This window comes from Lutra lutra, chromosome 9, assembly GCF_902655055.1.
Source record: "Lutra lutra chromosome 9, mLutLut1.2, whole genome shotgun sequence".
NCBI classification, from domain to species: Eukaryota; Metazoa; Chordata; class Mammalia; order Carnivora; family Mustelidae; genus Lutra; species Lutra lutra.
Window position 1 is genome coordinate 58437502 of NC_062286.1, and position 14413 is coordinate 58451914.

Below are 14413 nucleotides of genomic sequence, written 5' to 3' on the forward strand. Positions count from 1 at the left end.
TCTCTGCCTGCCTCTCTGCCTACTTGTGATCTCTCCAGCTCTCTGTCAAATAAATAAATAAAATCTTTTAAAAAAGAAAAGAAAAGAAATCACTGGGGTCTCTGCTTCTGTTCCTTCATTCCCACTGACTGCCGCTCTCCACATCCTTGATGTTATCAGTCCATGTGGGGACTTATTTGTCAAGTGGGATCCATGTTTCTGCTTACTCTCACTGGACATGTGTGGAGATTCTCTTCAGAGTCAGTCCATCCCCATTGTGGGATGTCCCACAGCTAGAATGTGATTCTACTGAATTCTCTTAATTTTGATCTGCCTGTGCGTGTCATGTTGAGAAAACCCCTGGGCAATGGGGGAAAGAGGGCTGGGCAGGGCCAGGGGATTGCAAGGCATGGGAAACCCCAGGAACTCAAGGCTCCTGACCCTGCCAAGCATGCAGCTCAGTGGAGGGAGACAGACATGGTGGCCCCATAAAGGAGTGCTGACGAAATTACAGGAGTAGGGAAGTTTGGTTTTAGATCCCTCCTAGTGAATGTTTATTTACTTGGTATTTTACTTAAATAATTGTTTATTTAATTGTGTTAATAATTAGTAAATATTTATATTTAATAAAAGTAATACCTTCACATAATTTAGGAGCTGAGATCTCCAACCAATAGCCAGCATCAAGTTGCCTACCAGGTAAGGGAGCCATGTTGGAAGTGCCCCTGTGGCCCCTGTCAAGCCTTCAGATGATGGCAGCCCCAGCTAGCTAGTATCTTGACTAAAACCTCACGGGAGACCCTGAACCACAACTATTAAGCTAAGTTACTCCTGAATTTCTGATCCACAGAAACTGTGTTAGATAATAAATGTTATTGCTGTTTGAAGCAGCGAAGTTTTGAGATAATTTGTCACACGGCCTTAAAGAACTACTAGACAATTTTGCTATTATTATTTTCTTGGGTCAGTGCTCTGAGCCAAGAAGCTGGGGAAGAAGCTGTTCTGATGCAGGTGTGCTGTGAACAATATTAATGGCTGAGGACACCTTGTTTCTAGGTGTTGGCTAACGTGATGGGCTAAGGACCATCCGGACAAGTGTCGCAGCTTCTTTTGAAATGGTAAGTTTCACACCAGTCTGAGGTGTACTTCCAAAGCCAAAGGTCTCAGGGAGGAGATACCTTGGGCTGACAGACCTCTTCCACAGATGACCTCAAATGCTTAGGTGACAAACAGCCAAGCGAGACTCCTGGGGCTGTTGACTTAATGCAGTTCCCAAGATTAGGAATTGACTCGATCACTTTCATTAGAATAAGTCATCCCAGCCACAGATTGACCTGCGTCAAGCCCATGTTTCCAGTGTGTGGAAGCTCAGCCCCTACCATGAAAACACGGTGAAAACTTCTGCAGGGTTTCCCAGTGAAACTGGTTTCCTTCCCTGTCACCAGGACATGGACATAGCTGCGAGGCACAGGACAACCACATTTCACGAGCTCACGTGAGCTCATGTCCTGGAAGTCCCCACTCTCTCCCCTCTCAGTACCTGAGATTCTGGGAAATCAGCTCTCTTTTCAGCCTCCAGGTTGCCTTGTTATTAGGAGCACCGAGCTCCTCTGAAGTAGGTGGCTGCAGGGGAGCTGAGAGAAAGGAAGATGAAGTGAGACCCACACAGCCCCTCAAGGAGACAGTTCTCAAGGAAAACTCCAGAAAACTTTGTCGAGTTTCCTCTCAGCCGCTGCCCCTCGGAGATGTCGACTTCATCTGGGATTACGTTCCTACGGCTTCTCTGAATAAATGAGTGGTCAGCCAACTCAAGCCTCCTTCCCTGAAAGAACTTTGATGTAGAACATTTCAAAGAGAGTTTTAACACTTCAGTTTTGGGGGGTTTTGCTGCTTATTCCTTTCTCCTCTAGTTTTGCTGCTTAGAGACCAATCTTAAATGCAGCAACATCAAGCTCCCCATGGCGGTAAAGAGAAGCCTTTGAGAAATGGCCACTTTTCAATTTCCCCTGGCTCTTGGGAAGAAAGAACACAGAACTGAAGTTTGAACCTTGTAAGGACCCAGGGACTTACGAGTCTTTCCTCCATCAGCAGAGGCCTAGAGACAGTAAAGGAAACAAATCCAGTCCATTGGTTATTTAAAAGCCTTCGTTTAGCATTTGATGAAGGATGCCTTTTGGAATAACCATTAAAATTGCCTTCCAAGTCCCAACAGGAATTGAACACATCCAGGCATGGCACATAGAGTAAATGAAGGAACCAACATTGAAAAAGCGAAGGCTGGGTTTCTTAGAAATAACCCCAGTTGGTGTGGGTAGGAGGGCTCCTTCACAGCTTCCTTGGCCTCCACTCATGTCCTCCTGGAGTGGACAGTATTGGTGCCAGGGCTGAAGGGTAAATGGTGCGTGAGCAAGGCGTCCCTAGCAGCGACTTTAGACAGGGCTGGCGATGGAAGAAAAGCAAAAATGAAATCAAAGTAAAATACTGCCAATGCTTCTCTTGCAATTTGCATCACATTACCCATAATGATTTGTAATTTTACATTTAAAGCTATTATCTTTTGGCAGACACCTTGACTTTAAATAAGTGTCTGTTACCCCAAGGGGCTGCAGCAAACTGTGCTTTGCATCCCACAGTGAGATCTGGAGTGAGGATATCCACGCGGGGGGGGGGGGGGGGGGGGGGGGGGCATTGGGGGGGAGGCTGTCCCAGCAGGAGCACCTCCAGCCTGAGGCCACGCCCTGCTCTTGGGGGTTGGGCTGCCCTGGCTTGGCACTTATCATGGTCACTTGCTTTGGTGACTGTCATCTCCCAAAGGCTTTCCGCTACCGCCTTTCTTCTATGCCACTTCTTTCTGCATCGAAAGTATCGAGTATCTTTCATTCTTCCCTTGGTGCTCTGGACTGTCTGGTAAGTACATGAAAGGGTCATCTCTTGGTCCCCCACCTCTAGGAACTTACTCGTACTTAAACACAGCAAGAAAGCTCCCTCGTAGAATGAGAAGTTGGATGGATTCCAACCGGAGTGCCACTTCCCTAACCACACACACCTTTAAGTGACAGGAGACTGGGGAGTGAGAGGAGGTTATCACAGAACATTCCAGTCCTTTTGTCAGAGCCTGAAAGCTCTGTGGTGCAAATGGCTGTACAGAAATTCAATCAGAATGGAAGAACAGGCAGAAGCAAACTGAGGGGTGGGCTGGGAGCTACTTCTCCCCCTCCAAAACATTTTACACACTGATAAGTACTAATACAGTTAAAGGAAATAGGACAATTACATAAAGTACATAGCCAGTGGCTGGCACGTAGTAAGTCTATCAGTTAGCTCTTTCTGTTTAACCATCCAAAACTCAGTGGCCTAAAACAACAACCATTATTTAGCTCGTGATTCTGCAGGTTGGCACACTTAGGCCAGCTCACTCACGCTCTGCCGTCAGCTGCCCGATCACCCAGGGGCGGGCTGGTCTAGGGTGGCCCCCGCTGGGGCAGGTCCCCTGCATAACGTGGCCCCTTGATCTATGGCAGGCTAGCCCGGTCCATTCACATGACGTCCCGAGAGAGAAGTGGGCTCATTCACCTGAGGCCTAGGCTGGGAACTGTACGAACAGTACCCACTGTGCTGTACTGGGCAAAGCAAGTCACTAGGGCAGCCTGAATCCAAGAGAAGTATAGCCTGTTGCTATTGGTGGGAGGGGCTGAAAAGTCGTCTGGCAAAGCAGTGTTTACAAAGGGAGTGACGAAAGATTGGGGCCATTTCTGCAATCTACTACTGTAAATACCAGTAAATTCTGGGAGCGTGTATAACTTTTCTGCCATTTCCAAGAGGAATTACATTGACACATCAGTTGACAAGCCTAGGATGAAAAGCTGTTTGAAAAAGCCAGACCATCAGACTGATAAGAAGATAGAGGGTGACATCCTTGTTAATGTGCTTGTTTCCCCCACAGCCAACCCCCACCCCCAGGGTCCCTCCTCTGATCCAGCCCCACTTGCCCCTCCCCTAGGTATGAGAACCCGGCTGGGCCTTGCCCACAGCTAGAGGCTGCCCTCGAGACACAAGTGTGTGGTTAAGGAGACTCTCCATCTTCTGGCTTCCCATCTAGCAATCCCGTTTCCTTGTTATCTACTGTCTTCCTGGAGTCATTTCAGTCTCTCTGGGAAGAACAGAGTCTCTACTCTGTGACTTAGAGGTTCATCACCCTGACCTGAAGCATTTTATTTCCCTCTTATTTGAGAGGTAGTAGTAACACATGACTAGAGTCCATGAGATCATTCCTGTTTCTTGAGTTGGCTAGATATTTGGAGACAAGTGTGAAGAAACCCAGACTTTGTCTCAGTGTGTACCGAATGGCTTCTGTCACATTCTCAGGAGAGACAAATCTCTCTAAGTGGGAAATGTATCCCCTCTTCCTTCTGAGTCCCACCACCAGTGCTGCTACACACATTCGCACAGTGCGCTCACAGAACTGCATTGTTCTGTTCCTTCAGCAGAGCAGATACTGTTGCTTCTCATCTTCATCCACAATTTTGTCTTTTTCATCACCTTTTCTAGCTCAGCATGGGACACCACAGTGACCTATGAGATGTAGGCAAAGTCAGCCAAGGGAGATTTCTGGAAAAGCTTGTTTTCCTGACTTAAAAAAAAAAAGACAAAAGCAAAAGGACCGATGAGCCCTTTACCCTTCTTCCTTCTTCCTGCCTGGATCAAGGATGTGAGGCCAGAAATTGCAGCAGTCATACTGTGACCATGAGGACTAAAGTCATGGGCTGAGGATGGTAGAGCAAAATGGTAGAAGACACCTGGGTATCTAATAATGTATTTGAGCAGCTGCACCAGCCCTAGGGTTAAGCAAGTTAGTGTAAGACACTGTTCGGATTTTCTTCTTATTTGCAGCCAAACAAATTCTTTACTGATACAATAGGATCCTTACTGGTTTGACAGGAGAGTAGATTCCCAGAAATATAACTGAGAGAGCTGAGAATTTCTAATGAAGACCCAGGAATACAATGGTCAGAGAGATCACTGTCCATGTCAGGCCTCAAGTTTCTACTGTAACTTCCCTGGAAGGGAAACAAATAGGTATCAAGGAGGGTAGGATGAAACATATTATTATTATTTTTTAAGATTTTGTTTATTTGACAGACAGAGATCACAAGTAAGCAGAGAGGCAAGCAGAGAGAGAGAAGAGGAAGCGGGCTCCCCGCTGAGCAGAGAACCTGATGCGGGGCTCAATCCCAGAACCCTGGAATCAGGACCTGAGCTGAAGGCAGAGGCTTTAACCCACTGAGCCACCCAGGCGCCCCAAGATGAAACATATTATATTTTATTAAATCTCAGATACCACAGTTATAAAGTACAGCATATTTTATGTAACACTATGAAAGAAAAAATGTTCTTGAGACCACCACTAATTATGAGACACATCCTCTCTGATTTCAGAAGTATAAATATGGGGGGGTCATCCTATAATCAGCGAAATATGGTATATATTTACTTCTTTCATTATTGCCTGCCATCCATGCCTAAAAACTCTCACACAAACTGGATAAGACTTCCATATGTCCACGTGGAATGGCAAGATTCTCTGGCAAGGTCTCTACTCCCACTTCTAAAACACCCGCCTTTATCTCTCTGATGCCTGAAATTCTACCTCCAGAAACTAATTCTGGCTTAAACACTGATCTTTCTTTTTCAGAGGTTTTCTTTTTCCCCCAAAGTGGTTCTTTTACTTATTTTTTCAACTGGCCAAAGTGGCACAGCTTTCTTATAGAAAAAGAAAACTTAAACACATACTAAAGATGTCCTACATTTCCTTCCCAACTATGCCTGAGATTCTGAGTGTTCCTCAATATCTCTCCTTGTTTCTTTTTTTGGTGGCAGAACTTGGGTTATATTCTGGGTGGCAATGTGTCTTCCTAAAAAAAAACCTTTCCATTTTCTAAATTTTTTTGCATCTTGGTATGACTATGTGACTAGATTTTGGCAATGATGCAAGCAGGAGTGTTCTGTGAGACTACTGAGAAGGCTGCTTAAAGGGAGCTGACTCAGCAGGAAGTTCGAGCGATCTTTAGTCTTTCTTTTCTTCCTTCCAGCCTGCAACCCAATGTGCTGTGATGACTGGTGCTTCAGCAGCCATCTTGGACCATGAGGTAAATTTGAGGATAGAAGCTGCATAACGAGATAATGATCAAGAGGCCACACTAGGCATGCCTGGGTGGCTCAGTCAGTTGAGTGTCCAACTCTTGATTTCAGCTCAGGTCATGATCTTGGGGTTGAGAGATTGAATCCTGCATCAGGCTCTGTGCTCAACAGGGAGTCTGCTTGAGATTCTTTTTCTCCCTTTCCCTCTGCCCCTCCCCTTGCTCATGCTGTCTCTCTCTTTTTCCTCTCTCAAAAAAATATATCTTTAAAAAAATTATATTAGGGCGCCTGGGTGGCTCAGTGGGTTAAGCCGCTGCCTTCGGCTCAGGTCATGATCTCAGGGTCCTGGGATCGAGGCCCGCGTCGGGCTCTCTGCTCTGCGGGGAGCCTGCTTCCCTCTCTCTCTCTCTCTGCCTGCCTCTCTGTCTACTTGTGATCTCTCTCTGTCAAATAAATAAATAAAATCTTTAAAAAAAAATAAAAATAAAAAAATAAAAAAATTATATTAAAAAAGAGTTCACACAATACCAGTCCTAGACTGCTCAACTCTTGGATGAGAAATTTCTATATTTCTATATATATATATATATTTCTACATATAGAAATATATATATATTTCTATATTTCTTCCTATATTTCTATTTTTCAGGCTGCTCTTATTTTGGGTATTCTGCCACATGCAGCTGAACCAAATTCTATATGACGCATCAGCCATACTGTCTTTTAGAGAAACTGACTGGTCCAATAGTGACAGCACCATGATGACTGAGCCCAATGTGGTCAACTGATCCCCATGGAATTGCCTATAGGCTGGAGGAAGCCAGGTCCTCCCTCTCAGGTATTAGGAATTAGGTCAGAAAGACTCTAGTTAGTTGGTATTGAGGCTTGACCTAGAAAGCCACGTGGTCATGAGGTTCTGGGGCCACCATTTTAGGGCAGTCACGATGGGGTCGTGTGCAGATAAGTGAGTGAAGGAAGTGGTCTGCCGAGAGAAAAGGCTGAGGTGGACACAGGCAGGAGAGATGAGAGCCCAGGGAACCCTGGAGAGTAAGAGGGAGTTCAAGAGGGTAGCTACTGAGAACTTTTCTGTTTCCTTGAGGCCACAACCATACTGTACTATATGCAACCAAGTTTCATGTGAATCCCAGTTTCCTATTAGTAAGCCTTTTCTTTCAAACCCACATCAGTTTGAGTTTCTGTTTCTTGCAGTTAATAGATTCCTAACACAACTCTGCAAACTGTCCTGTCATTTCCTTTTTCTCTTTCCAGATTCCCTTTTAAGATTACACATGCTCCTGAGGAAGTAATGCATACATCACTAACACTTGAGGATAAATGACTTTTGTCATTTTCCTGAGAGGGAGAAGTGAAGGAGGAGGTGGGTGGATGCCAGTGGCTTCAGGGGAGTGGATGTCCAAGGAGTAGGCCGTGCCCATGAAAGGGCAGAGGTCGGCCTGGCTGTCCTCACAGTTGTGCTTTGGCTCAGCCCCACATGCGAGCTCTCTCATGGCCTTCAGGTCTGCAGGTCCTGGAGAGCGCTATTCCAAAACATAGGAGTACAATACAGAAGGTAAAGAATTAGCTGGAAGTCTGATCTCTTCAGACTGGATCTGCGTCCCATACCAAGTTCTGCAGAAATGGAAGACTTTTACATTTTGCCCCATTTTAAAGAGGGTGGAGTTTCTTTATTTTGTGGCACCAAAAATTTACCATCCCTCGGTTTCGTAGTTTCTCCCACCTTCTCCTATATCAGGTGACAAACTGTTGATTAACAAGAAAAAAAATCAGGGGTGCCTGGGTGGCTCGGTGGGTTAAAGCCTCTGCCTTCAGCTCGGGTCATGGTTCCTGAATCCTGGGATCGAGCCCCGCATCGGACTCTCTGCTTGGCGGGGAGCCTGCTTTCTCCTCTCTCTCTGCCTGCCTCTCCGACTACTTGTGATCTCTGTCTGTCAAATACATAAATAAATAAAATCTTTTTAAAAAAAAAAAAGAAAGCAAGAAAAAAAATCAGCGTTCTTAATTACCTACCTAAATAAGCGGCTTTTTTAATGGCGGACTTTCAGGAAGGCCCTCTGAAACAGCTACACCTCCAAAGAACCAACCATAGTGAGTGCCGAAGCCACATTTTAATTTGCTTTAACTTATTTACACCCTTTCTCATTCCACAAGGGATCTGAGGGGGCTGTTGACTTTCTGTGTCATCAGATCATGACTCCAAACTTATAATGAACACTGGCAATGTGCAGAGAGCTAGAAATACAACAGTGGCAAAGGTGACTCAAACACTTACTGCCCACAAGGCACTGTGCTAAGGGATGAGCTCACTTGGTCTGTGACAGGAGCCACCGTGTTTCACTGAATCGCTGACCCCATTGATTGTGAGTTGCACCATTACACACCACTAAGAAAGAAAAAAAAAAAAAACTATCAATTAACTGGAAGAGGCAATACCAGTCAGGATACGGGAGATTGTGCTGTCAAAACAGAACCCAAAGTTCCATGGCCAACAAAGAAAAGTTTATTTTCCTCTCCCCTTAAATGCCCATAGACCCCTCATTGTCTTCACCATGGGCTCCAGGCCCACCGAACAGCCTCTATCTGGAACTTTGCTGGCTGCCTTTTAAAGCCTCTGCCAGGATGTGATACCTGTCACTTCCCTACACACTGCACTGGCCACAGCCTGTCACATGGCCACCCCGAGCTCCACAGATGGGAGGCAGGCTCCCGTAGGGAGGGGCATTGCAACAAACACTAACACAGTCCCCTACTTCTGCACCAATTGGAAGACATCCCACCATATCCCAGTTTCCGAGCGATTAAAAGGTAAAAACCTGTACATCCTGGAACTAATGAGGCTACAGAATGATCATACCCAGTGTACAGGTGAGGCACGGAGGCCTAGCTGGGTCACACAATGCACTTGAGACCTTAGAGTGGAAGACCTGGGGCTTCGGCCCTAGGATCACCAACTCCACCTTTAACTTGGCCCCAATGAGCCCTTAGGGAGGTAGCTGGCTCTGTCAGGTGCTGGGGATGCCTGGGGGGAGCCCTAAATTACTCTCCATGCATTCATCCCTTCTTTTTAAAAAAACTTTTCAAAATTCAAATGTTTTGAGCTAGCACTATGCTAAGAACAACAGGGAGGCATAGGTTTCTAGTTCCCTTAAACAAAATGTCCCAGGTCAGTCAGGGGTCAAAAGGAAGATTCGCAGAGGTCAGTTATTAGCTGTGGAAAGAAAGGCATGCACTCAGAGGCTTGGATACACGTGACACCTTCTAATACGGGGCTGGCCCTCACCCTGGTAAGTCATCCCATAGAGAGATGACTATTTACTCTAGGCAGAGGCCTGGTGGGTGTGGGGTGAGTGCCAGGAAGCCAGTGAGCTGACTACTGGAATGTGAGTGTGGGTGGGGTGGGGGGGAAGTGGCCACTGGCTTCCACTGAGTCACAAAGGACTGAGTCGGGGAGGGCGGCTCCCACCTTGGTGCAGCAGGAAGGAGCAAGGCTGGCAGAGTCAGAGGTTGGGTGGGGCAAGGAGGGGGAGGCAGGCTGTCTCAGGCCCCAGCAGATCCCTGAGGTGGCCAGCAAACAGGCCTTTGATGCAAACATTGCCCCGTGAAAAACCTCCCCCCCCCACCCATCCAGTTGGCGATCCAGAAGGCTCCTTCTGGGACGTAAATCAGGGTTGCCATGAGAACATCCAGAACCTTGCCTTTGTCTGGTTTAAAATTCAAAAGTTGCCGGCTGGGGCGTCTAATACAAATTCTGAAAAGTAGAGATTTGGGGGCCTTGAGCTGCCATTCCTCCCCAGAGCCAGAATCACAGCAGTGAGCGAGCTTTCAGACATTTTTAAAAATGGGAAGTAAGAAAAGCTGAGGGTTTCTAACAAGTCGAAAGGATAGAATGGTTGGAGGAGATGTGGACAAAATCAGAAAATGAAATAAAGCCAGCTATAGGATGGGCTACTGGCGAGTCACAGTGTAATCTGAGTGTGCAGCCCCAGATCTGCTTTATAAAGTGGAAAGGGATTACTGGGGAGGGAAGGAGTGTACAGCCAGTCGCACAGCTGCTGGCCTCCTGCAGGGCTCAGAGGCTAGGCCAGCCTGCCAGGACCCCACCTCCACCTAGCTCCCCTCCCCAGGGCCCCGGAGGGAGGGTTCACTCCTGCACTCTGCCCAGCAGGCCCCCAACCTCCACATCATCCTTCGGGACCCACCCTCCAGCCTGTCTGGCCACCATCCCTGCTCATGTCTGTCTAGAGCTTTCTCTCCCATCCTTCTTCATACCTGGGCCACTCTCGCTCCTCTCCATCCCTCAAGGTCCTCCTCCTGAATGACTCTGGGCCACACTGAAAAGTGCCATGTCCATTCCTGGGGCTCCTTGGACTGTGAGGGTGGAGGCCTGGCTTGTGGAAGCAGGGGTGGGTGGTGGAGGGGGAAGCATTGACTCAAGTAACCTTAGGGAAAAAAATGTTTTCCTCAGCCCTCTTAGGGTCCCTAGCCATGTCTGAAAATTAAACCAACAAAGACAGGTTAACAGGAGAAAAGCACACAGACGTATTTCTTCCAAGTTTTTTGTGACGCCAGAACCTTCACAAGGCAATGAAAGGCCTGAAGAAACGCTAGTCTTTTATGCTAGGTTTGACTTAGAGGGGATAGTCCTGGAGGAGTAAGACAAAGGAGTGAAGGAGTATGACGTGATTGCCGCAACCTGGGGGAGATTTAGGAAGGCCTCTTTGTAGGGTTCTTCTTGGTGTCCCTTTGTCTTTAGATATAAGGATGCTCCTTTCCTCTGGGTACAGGGAGGGCGCCTCTCACAGGAGGGTTTCATGATTTGTTTCAGGAAAGAGGGTGGGGGGCTTGGAGTGACCTTCCAGCTTCTGCTTTATTCTCCAGTGCCCTCAGCCTAAAATATTCAAGATGCCAAGAAGCCATGTTTTGGGGTAGTGTATCCTTGAACCTCATCATAACCAATTGGAGGAAAATTCCAGGCTAGAGCCTGTGGCCTGAGGGGTGAGGGTAGGGGGATCTGGTCAGCTGGAGACTTAAACCCACCTGTCTGTCTATCCCTGCCTGGTGCTTCCCTGTATGTTTATCTGTTTATGTTCCTTTCCTAGTCTTAAGCTGGCTGCCCCTTAAGGCCCCCTAAGGTCTTGCCCCTCCGTTCCTCCCCTTACATCCTCAATACCAGGAAAGGCCCCGTCTTCCTCTGCTGCCTGGTGGCATCTATCCCAGTAGCTGGTGCTGTCAAGGCTTTGAAGAGAATTTGGAGGCCTTTGGCGGGGGGAAGACCAGGGCAGTCTGAGCCGCACAGACCATGACTGTCCTATCATTCGCTAACGGTTGCAGTGTTGAGACCTCCACTGCTCTGTGAACTCCTCACGGGGGTTCTCCCCGGTGCTCGTTCTGCTGTCTCCCAATGAGCAGGCCCTCAGTAAATATTTGCTCACTGGTTGATGAACTCTCAGAACCAACAAGCCTGGCCAGGACCGCTGATCACTAAAAAGAGACCTAACTGCGAAGCTTAGAGTGGATCCAGAATCCTTAAGATCTTTCTAGGCTCTTTGGAAATCCAAAGGAATCAGGGGAAATCCAGCCCTCCTCCTGCTGCATTGGGGCCATCAAGAATGCAAAGGATCTATCCGGGCTGGTGTTCCCACCCCTCCCAGGGCCCGAAGGGCAGCTTCTGGGAGAGAGGTCTCTGTGGGCCATACCAAAGATCCCTGTTCATTTCCCTCCCACCACAGATCCAGACTTTAAGAGCGGGGATAAAAACGGCCGGGGATGGGGGTAGCAGAAGGCCCAGTCCCTTTAGCAGAGATGATATCAAAGCGTATGACAGAAGACGGTCAAGGGTTGTAATTTGTCATTTGACATGTCCGTTCAGGGGTGATAATCTCTGGGGCTTTCAGCTTTGTAATCGTTTGTTCCCCACCACCAGCATCCCAGGGTGGCCCAGCAGTGCCTCCCTGGTTCCCAGCCAGCCTCTCCTCCCCACCTTCCCCAGCTGTCTCTCCTGAGAGCTCGTCTGCAGATTCAAAAGCAGGGTGGGTTACACTCACTCCGCAGTCTGTGAGCATTTATTGATTAATCTGTCAGTCGATAAGTACTTAGTGAGCATCTGTTGTGTGTATCAGTCATCGAGCTGGGGGCTAAGAGGACCCCCGAGAAGGGTAAAATTGGACCCACTCTCCAGAAATGATGTCTACACAGGGAGATCCCTGAAGACACATGATACTGGACTGGATGGTCTTAAAGGTTCTTTGGGGGACTAATATTATGTGGTTATAGACTAAGTGATTAGGTTTGGGCTGGGGTCTGAAGGATTGGGGGGGGTCTGGCTACCTGTTAGAAGGTGGGCGGGTTGGGGGGGTGTTGTATTTCAAGGACTGGGAATAGGAGAGTACAAACTGTGTTCTGCGGGTCAGGGGGTCGACATGCTTGGAGAGAGGATTTTTATGAAGATATGACCGAAGGTTTACTCTAATCTTGATTAGAGGTAATGAGTACATACATAATGTATCTCAGGCAGAAGAGAGACAGTGAGAATTTGAGGAGGTGAAAAACAAAAGTGGGATCGTTTTTATCATAGCCTTCGTACCCCACTTGCCCTCTGTTGCGTCTCTGATGGACATTGTGGGCCTTGAGCTCCATGGCCACCCCTCTTCTTTCTAACAGAACTCCTGGGATCCCAGACTTGAAGCACTAAAACCGGAACCACCCTGGGGAAACTGGGATGGTGGGTGACCCTGTCAGGGGCTCATGAAGCTGTTGGGAAAGCACCCCCAAAATGAGACCACTGGCCATTCCCAATGCACAGTTTCTCACCTCCGCTGGAGCTTACCCTGGCTTGGCAGTCCTATTATTTAGCCTGGCTAGCCTGACACTCTTTGCCCTCTTCCTCACAGTATTGGTTTCTGGTCTTCACCATCACCCTCCAACTGCCTACCCAGCTCCCACCACTTGCCCTTTGCAGCTAACTTCCAATGTCACAGAGGAAAGAGGGGCTCTTTTTTTTTTTTTTTAAATTTTATTTATTTATTTGACAGAGATCACAAATAGGCAGAGAGGCAGGCAGAGAGAGAGGAGGAAGCAGGCTCCCCACTGAGCAGAGAGCCCGATGTGGGGCTCGATCCCAGGACCCCGAGATCATGACCTGAGCCGAAGGCAGAGGCTTTAACCCACTGAGCCACCCAGGCACCCCAAGAGGGGCTCTTGAACATAAAACCTGTCACACTCCTGCATTCTCACTAAGAACGTATGTCCTTTCCTGCTGCTGGAAGAAGGCTTTCTCCATCTCAAGGCATTCCTCAGAAATCCAGAGGCCACGTCCCCTCTCCTCTGCACCTACCTGTAACCATCACCCACCCTTTCTCCTTCCAGGGCTCATCTGAGGTCTGTTTCTAACTGTCCCTTCCACCTGGCCTCTGCCCCTCCCCTGCACTCGCCATTGAAGGACTCATCATTGGGCTCATCTCAAGCCACAGCTGGCTACTCAGTGTGCTCCTGCTGACATCCCCTCCTGGAAGCCTGCCCTCCTCCCTTGATTTCTCCCCCTCTTACCTCTCTGGCTGTTCCTGTTCAGTCTGCTCAGGGCTTCTCTTCTTCTGCACTGTAAATGTCCATATTTCCTTCTCTCCTCAACTGTATTCACTTCTTCTGGATAATTCCATCTATAACTGTGGCTTCAGTGATTATCAAATCTGGCAACTCTGTAGCTCAGGCTAAGATATTTTTTCCTATGCCCTGACCTGGGCACGCTGTGAAGTCATCCGTGTGATTGCCAAGGTCCATGATTTTGGAATCAGGTTTGAGTCCTGGCTCTACCACTTATTCGCTGTGTGACTCTGGGCGAGTGTTTAAGCATCCTGTGCTTCAGTTCACTCAACAGGAAACCAGAGATCATAATATACTTACCTCATGGGGCTGCTGAGAAGATTAAATGAGATTATGCAGATTGTTGAACACAATGTTGGCTGACATAACAATCAATGCAGTTATTTTTACAGCATTCAGTTGTCTATTACTTTTTTTTTTGAGCTTGTATTTCCTGAACTACTAGACACTCAGCAGTTGAAATCATTTAATCATTAAAAACAAAAACTTTGAAATTTCATGGGAGAGGTGTTGCCTTCTCTCTATAGGTGAAGAAACCAAGGCAGAAGAGACAAAGCATCTTGTGTGAGATCACAGCTCCGCAGAGCCCAAGCCGGGCTCTGAACAGATAGATGGATGCCGACGTCCTTCTTCTCAGCCACGGCCCCGAACCCATCTCTCACTGTACTCAGATCAACAT

At 47.7% G+C, this 14413-nt stretch overlaps 1 long non-coding RNA gene across 1 annotated transcript; it reads right to left on the reverse strand.

Moving 5' to 3' along the window:
- Positions 1-1582: 1582 nt before the first annotated feature.
- Positions 1583-13865, reverse strand: LOC125109373 (uncharacterized). The gene is made up of 3 exons (XR_007130208.1): positions 13681-13865; positions 8443-8518; positions 1583-2418 (listed from the first exon to the last, which is right to left on the reverse strand). It is a non-coding gene; the product is annotated as an uncharacterized LOC125109373 (long non-coding RNA).
- Positions 13866-14413: the final 548 nt, after the last annotated feature.